This window comes from Sinocyclocheilus rhinocerous, unplaced genomic scaffold (genome assembly GCF_001515625.1).
Source record: "Sinocyclocheilus rhinocerous isolate Xijiao unplaced genomic scaffold, SAMN03320098_v1.1 scaffold857, whole genome shotgun sequence".
NCBI lineage: Eukaryota > Metazoa > Chordata > Actinopteri > Cypriniformes > Cyprinidae > Sinocyclocheilus > Sinocyclocheilus rhinocerous.
Genome location: NW_015632715.1, coordinates 476,436 through 484,731, shown reverse-complemented (window position 1 = coordinate 484,731; position 8,296 = coordinate 476,436). Strand labels below are relative to the sequence as shown.

The following is an 8,296-nucleotide window of genomic DNA, read 5'->3' as shown; positions in this document are numbered from 1 at the left end:
ACTTTTTACTACAGAAACATTTCTGGATTGTCATGTATTGTTTATAAATCGCTCTCCCTGTTCAAAAAGAGTGAATGAATGCAAAGTAATACAGTTTATTTTTTTCTGATGCGTTTCTCAGAGAGGATTGGTCCAGTAATTTTGTATTAATAGCTGCTTCTGATGTCTATGTCTGTATTACACACAAACACAGAAAGAAACATCAACTGAAGCTAGCAGTTTGTGTGTGGATGTGGGCGACTTGCGTGCAAAGTTCTCATATTCAAAACAGAATGCATTCACTCTCATTCAAGAATGAAAAGTGCCATTGCTCCTTTTATTTTGGATTCCTTGTTAGCCATGGCAACACAATTACTGTCGTATTTTCAATAATTAATCATTCATGTTTTCAATATGACTCCTCCATTCATTCTTTTCCGTAGCACCTTAATGGTTTTGGGCTGTTGCAGATTTGGAGTTTCTCTTGTACCTGTCCGCAGAACATTCCGGGTGTTTGTACAGCTGTCGTGTGACTTGCTGTCCTCTCTCAGGCCATAGGACCTGGTCCCAAATATTTCATTTCCCAACTAAAACAACCCCCCCCCCCTCAGACACACACACACACACCCAACACACGTGTGCAAACACACACGCGCGGTGATGAATGTGTAATCACACTGATTAAGTTGTTATTAGAGGGCAGGAGATCCTCTGTAGGAAATGGGGGTGAGACACACAGATGATTATTTACATCCCTCTATTCTAACCACAGCTGGAATAGAGAGGGAGAAGCGGAGAAATATGAATGTATTGGTGGGGTCTAGGTAAGCTGTTTTCATTATGCAATGATGAAAATGGTGAAGAGTATCATTTAATGTAATCACTGTAAAGTTTTATTTTTTCCCCCTGATTGTTCACACTTTTTCTGCATTCTGTTTCCTTACATCTCTTTCCCTCTCTGGTGTCTTTTTTCCTCATACTTGTTCTTACCAGAAGGTGGTGCTGCTGCATCTTCACTATGAAACTTAACCTCAGAAAGAACAAGCTTCATACTGCTTCCAGGTACTCACGAGCTCTTCTCTCTCTCTCTCTCTCTCTCTCTCTCTCTCACACACACACACACACACACACACTCTCACGGACAGACGAGTGGTGTACAGTATCCCCTGTGAAGGGAAGAGAAAGAGATAAAATATAAACATATATTTATTGAAAGTTTCTGATTTGTTCCTGACTTAAAGTGTTTAAGTATGTGGAGATTTCCTGCTTTTGTTTTGGTGTAAATTAGTATAAATGAGAAGATTGAGGGGGAAAAAGTGTCATTACCGGTTGCAACATTTAACAGCTTTTGGACTTTTGCTCTTCTTTTTCTTCTCTCAAACGCTCTTTCTCTGTGCTGTGTGTGTGATGCAGCAGCATTTAGAGTGTCGTTCTGTGACATTGACTCTAGAAAAGAGATAGAAACAGAAGGGAAAGAGAGCGATAGAGAGAAGCAGGAAAAGAGAGAAGAAAATAAATTGTTGTTGGTCTCGGGGAGAGTGAGGGGCAGTCGAGCAGTGATGCGGCGGGAAGCACCGGTATCATGGCGTTCTCAGTATTCAGAGGAGAGAGGTGTGTATTTATGTTTAGTGTCTTTACTTATTGTAGTGTGGTAGGGAACCATACGGTATGAGGCCTACTCAAATCTAAAACACTCTTTTTTTTTTAATTGATGATGACATAATCCATTATTATTCCGGTTGTTATTGTTAATATTATTTGTAGCATTATTGTTTTTGATATATATATATTATCATCAGCATAGCATTTTGCCTGTAAATCGCCTGGTATCAATAGCAATGTTAATAGCCAGTTAATAGGCTGCATTTATGTTTTGGGTGTGTAAGTGTGGATGAAGTTTGATCGTCGTTTATAAGTACATCTAGTGTGACAAGATTTGTCTTTACAATTTCAGAAAGATAGAACAGAGAATTTGTATAAATATATTCTGTAATATTTTCTAAAAAAGCGTGCACACACACACACACACTTTCTCAAAGTTAGAGACAAATTGACAGGTTGGGATTGGATACCTGTTAACATGACTTTACAAACAGGCGGGAAAAGAAAATTGAAAAAGAAATAAATAATATTAACAACCTATATGGTGAGGATCATTTAAATAAGTTTTTATTCACAAGAAACTGAGCAAGAATAAGAAATTGATCAAATTCCGCATGAAAGTAATGATATATAAAATAATGTCTTGAAAAATGTAACATTTTAATACTTAATTCACTTAATTATTATACAAACGTACACATTAAATATAACTGATCAAAATCAGCTAAATTCAGATCATGTACAGCAGCTTTTACCAAATACAGTGTCAACGTAACACCTGTGCATATGCTGGTGTGTGTTGCTATGTTTTGTGACAACCCCTCTCTTGACATTCATCTACATGTTGGCAATGACTTTAGCAGTTTAAAACCGATCTCTCACTCACTGGCTTCAGAAGAGAGTCTCTTCACAGTTTGGCTGTCTTATAACTGTTGATTGTGTGGCAGTTCTGTCACCGCTTTTCTCTCAGCTGACAGCTAATGGAGGGTATCTTTGGAGCACTGCAACTCTATTTTAAAGTTACAATTACGGTGAAGTTGTCATTACACACTGCAGTCATTTTCATGAAGTTAATTGGAAGAGATTCTTAAAGTTCTCTTGGCTCTTCTTGCAGTGAAAACGGTGCTCAACAGTCTGCCTAATTTTCCTGTCTTAAACTGTGTGTTCAGGTGTGCTGGAAGTCTTATGGATGATAGGGTATGCACACAGACACACACACACACACACACACACACACACGTCAGTAGCTTTGTCTAAAATTGGATGTCACAAGCCTCAAGTCATGAGTTTTCTATCTAAATTATTCTATATACTAGATTCCACCGCCATATTAAATCTGGGGGAGCTCTCTTATTGGGGGAAGGCTCTGCTCTAATCAAATTGTGCAATTAGATGAGGAATAGGGGGAGAGGATCTCGGTCTGTACCATTGACCTTTGACACCAACATGAGCTAATGTTGTGTAGGACATGAGCAACTTCATCGGCGCTCTTACATTGTGACCGTAATGTGTAAAGTATCTTAGTAAAACTGCGGACTGGTCAAGGACAGACCGAAGCTGATGCCACCCTTTAGACCCAATTACTTTTAAGCAACAAACTATTGCCATATTTCTTGTTCTGAAATCAATACATTATACACAATACGTTATAATAATTCAACATTCAAATACACTTGATTTCTATCCTGTGTAACAACTGAATTTATGTATTTTGACTCTTTTTTTTTTTTTTACAGTTTGTTTTAGATTCTGTCGTCACATTTAATTACAACATATTTAAAACAAAAGGTACATTTTGTACTTTTTATATGATTAATATTGTCCTAACATAATCAGACTCAAAATCACAGCATTGATGAAGCATTTGAGGATTTAGTATATTAACATACACTTTATATAATGTGCATTATTTAGATTGTACTTACTGTACTTATTTCTCAGTTATTAGAACTAATCCAAAACTCTTTATGGCTCGTCCTTCTGTAACCTTTCACAGACAAACAAAGCTGTAGGATTGTAATAATCCTAAACAATCCTTTTGCTCACCACAAGTTTCTGTGTGCCGTAATTGCGTATGAATGTTTTGTGTCTTAGACTGTATGTCGTAAGATTTTTTTCATGTAGTCTGTTTACACGTAAAATGCTGTCATGTTGCTAAGAAAAACTGCGTCCCAGCTAGTTCTGATAATTTCTAAATCCGTTTTTGATCATTTACTTTGAGTAAAGTAATGTTTTGCTTACAAGGTTTTAGCAGTGTTTTAGTTTTAAAAAAAAATTATATTGTTGTGGAAATTTGGAGTAACTTAGTCACATTTTTAAAATTATTTTTATATATTTATTTAGTCTTTAAATTGTCAAATTTCACCTAATAATTAGCAGAACAATTTTAACAACAATGTATGTGTATGCGTGTATTTTCTCTTACAGTAGCTTCCCCAAAAGGGAACAGGAATTTATCTGAAACATACATATTAAATCTGTACTGTATAAGCTACAAAATGGTTTGATATTTCTTTGGGCTACGTTCAGCAATCTAATTGCTGCATGGTCATTTTTATTGGTTACTGAATGCTATGCCTGTTTTAGTACATTTAAATTCAACATATGCCAACTTGCCAACATACAAAGCTGCCACGTTGTGAGGTCAATACAGTAATTGTTTAAGACTACTGTACCGTAGAAACTGAACTTTTTAAATATCATGTGATATTTATTTGAGGGACCAGAATTACTAAAATGTCAGTCGAAATGCCAAATAAACGCTGACTCCCTTTACTTTCTCTGATTTATTTGGAAAAGGATCCAGTGGGGTCTGGGTTTCACTGTTATAGTCTGGTTTACATTTGGGCTCTTGTTTGTACGTGGCTGTGTCTCAAAGAGCAGACCATCTCCCACCCTGTTTACGACAGAGTATTTACACACATTCTCTCACTGGGCTGCTACAGCGGTTCAGTACCTGACACTGCCAAGTTTTCCCTGCTGAGAGTTCTTTTAGCCCCTAACCAGCATTTGGGTTAATCTGTTATTAGTGGGATTCATTTTCTGAATAGAGGCCTGAAATTAGACCTGCTAGTATAAGCGATTAAGCTTTTTTTTTTCATTTCTTGAAAATAAAAAAACGTCTCCTGTGTGTATATTAAAACGGATTGCATTATTATATTACATTCACCCCTATTTTATGTAAAATAAAAAGTTATAAATGTTAAAATTTCATAAAATATTTTATATATTATATAATATATATATTTTATATATAACATATAGTTTAGTATATATTATTTTATATACTTTTTGTGTGTGCCCCATTATTTTTTTAATACATCAATCACCCTGAAGTAAAATACATGTTTATCTTCTGTTGTTTTTCAAATGCTAATGTACTACACTCACTATCATTGTAAAGTTCACAAAAAAATTACGTTAAATTTCCTTCCTCTTCTGACTGCTTTTGTTTCTGTCTTTCTTTGTTTTGTCCCTACATTTCTTCAAGCATTTAGCACCCTGATGCATCTACGCAAATTATTATAGCGCAAATAGTGTTTACTGGAGGCTAACCCTGACATCTGTTATCTCTAATACCCAACAGACCAAACAATATGGTTTCAAATAAGATTATGATCGTCGAATAAGCCTTATCTGTGTAATTCAAAAAATATATATTGACTTAAATATGCTTTGTAGATGTAAGTAGATTAGGTAATCTGGAGCCCCTATCTACTCTCAGGTCTGTGCAGGCGGGGGGCACTGTTATAATCCCATGGAATAATCCTATGATTTCCACAAGCTGTTTTGTGTTATTAAATGTTGAGTGTCTGAGTTGATTTAATGTCATATTAATCCCGTTAACCACCATTTGCTGTCTGCCACAAAAGAAACAGACACTTGTCTTTTAATACATGTCTGCATACAAAGTAATTAATGTGGCTATTAATTCAATCATTGTCCTGTTTGATGTGAATATCCCAGTTGGAGTGGATTATCATATATCAATGCATATATTAAATTTAAATCAAATAGTGATTCAATTAAATTGATGGGATTCCTTGAAAGTGTCTCAATCAATCTTTTTTTCAATATTAATTCCCGTCTCCAGTTCTACATTAATGTAACTGTACTCTAGTAGTCTGAATTCAATTACAAAGAAATATTTATATTTAATGTTAAAATATAAAATATTCAGATCAATTTTGTTATCATGATCGTTTTTTTATTATTAGTAAAACTAATATTAATAAATACTATTATATAATATAAACACTATTCATATAATACATTCTTTTTTTTTAATGGTTTTCCAATATTGGTAAAGCTAACATGAAAAATTCAGAATCATTTTGTTATAATTGTTTTTACTATTAGTAAAACTGATAAAAAGAATAAATACTATTAAATGTAACTTTAAATATTATTAAAACCAATATAAATACTATTCATATAATAAAATATTTTATCTAGCTGACTTTACAATCATATTTGTGTTGCCATTGTACCTTACAATTGGGTACTTTATTTTGCAGAATTTGAAACTTTTTAGATGTGTATCCATTCATAAACAAAATATTGCAAAATATTTGATCTTCATCTTCTCAGAATCGAGAAATGAAATTAGTTGTATCTTTTGCTCCATTGCTGTGTTTACTGTGATTAAATGCTGACCTTTCTGTCTTTGACTTTGCAGCTCTCCAGGACATGACAAGAGCAAAATCCATCAGCTGGCCCGTGGAATTTGCCTTAATTGGTTTTTACAGTCATACCTTCTTTAATATAATTGGACTGTCATATAAGGGTTATCCTGGTTGTTAATGCTGGGCTATTTTTACCCTGTTTATTGTAAGTCAATTCAGTTCCTGGAAGATCCCTTTAATGCTCTGACTTGCATGTCCAATATTATTAGGTGCTATGAGTTCAGCTTGTGCAAATCGCTTAATGCACAAGTCGGTAAGAGGCTCTGTGCTGGCAGGTCAGACTGAAGGTACAGCAGATTAATATTTGATCATGCAGGAGGGTTTGTAATCACAGCTGATTGATCCTTCAGCTGAGTACCCTGGCAATTATCATAATTGTTGCCCACCCTACCGGCTTCTCTCTTTCGCATGTCTCCCTCGCTCAACCCCTAGTGTGGGCTGCAGGTTGAGAGTCTGTGAGACAGGAATTCCTGCACAATACTGTCTGTGTGTGTGTGTGTCTTTGAGTGAATAATGCAGGAGAATAGTGGGAGAGAGGTTGGATGAGGATCATCAGAGGCGAGGTTTCCCTCTCTTGGACAACATTGTGTGTGTGTGTGTGTGTTTGTGTCTACTGGGGCAGTGGGACACGGTTTGCTTGTGTTAGTGTTTCCGAGGACACACACATGCTGTATTCTGGCAGTGTTCAGAGTTAATCCCCACTCAGCCACGCTCACGCTGCGAGACGGCAATGCAACACAAAAACATGCAGGAAAAAGACAGGACGGTGTCTATTAACACAAGACTCTTTTATCAAGAATTCATGGATTATTTTGGATCTCTCTTTCTCCTTGGTTTACTTCCAAACACTTTTTTCAAGTGATTTTACTAACTGATGCTGCATTGCCTTATGGTCCATAACCTGTAATAATAAAGCTTGTATATTATTTCAGAAAAGAATGTTGAAAGAGTCCAGCCTTTATTGTGTTTGAATTCATCACATCACGCTGTGCTTGCATCCTGTCTTTATTTTACCAAATATTTCCATTCATTCGTGTAACTTCTGGATTTCACAATTCTTTCTTTTAAAAGCCTCTTTGTGCTGGAAAAATACCAAACTGTTTTCTAGTTTGTCTGCCTTTGAAGCTGAGGGGTATAAGTGCCACTGAATGTGCGAGGCATGCCACACTGTGTGGGTACTTCCTGTGCCATGTTTTGTGGAGGTTTTTTTTTTCTCAAAGAGAAGAGGCAGGAAGAGGTTTTCTATGCCAGCACACTCCCTGTGAAAGGATCAGCGGAGGAGATGTGACCAGTTCTGAGGTATGAACCGCTCCGTTTGTCCCTGAGTGAGCTCCCGTAGGGCATAATTACTTTAGGTAAAAGACAGCTGACCGAAGACTGATGAAGTTTTGCCAAAACAGGTCAATGCCGCACATGAGCATGCGGGCCGTGTACATGCATGGCCTTGTAGAGGATTGTTGTGATTGCTTGCAATAATTAAACTAGGCATGTTTGTCGTTTTTCTGTCTCGTATATATTTATGAAGATTATTTAGTATACTTTTATGCATGTTTATATTTTATACATTGTATATATATTTTTTTATTTTATTCAGCAAGGACACATTGATCAAAAGAGACATTGAAGACATTTATAATGTTACAAAAGATTTCAGTAACACTTTATTTTGATGGTCCTTTTTGAACATTCTGTTGACTATGAAAAACCTTGCACCTACATGTCAACTAACTCTCATTAGAGTATAAGTAGACTGCCTGCTTAATATCGTAGGTGCAACATTACTTGTAGTCAACAGAATGTGCTAAATGGACAAAATAAAGTGAAGCCAAGATTTCTATAAATGCTGTATTTTTAACTTCTTATTCATCAAAGAATCCTGAAAAAAATGTATCTCAGTTTAAGTAAAGAGCACAACTGTCTTCATCATTGATAATGATAAATATATATATTGTACTACTTCACAATATTTTAAAATATTTCACAATATTATAGTTTTTACTGTATTTTTGATCCAATAAATGCCGCCTTGG

General features: G+C 35.5%; 1 long non-coding RNA gene across 1 annotated transcript in view; it reads left to right on the top strand.

The window, feature by feature from the left end:
- The window catches only part of LOC107742775 (uncharacterized), a 124,173-nt gene extending 117,870 nt beyond the window's left edge, over nucleotides 1-6,303 (top strand). The window contains exon 3 of the long non-coding RNA XR_001640339.1: nucleotides 6,260-6,303. This is a non-coding gene — a long non-coding RNA (uncharacterized LOC107742775). The remainder of the gene's footprint in view (nucleotides 1-6,259) is intronic.
- Nucleotides 6,304-8,296: the final 1,993 nt, after the last annotated feature.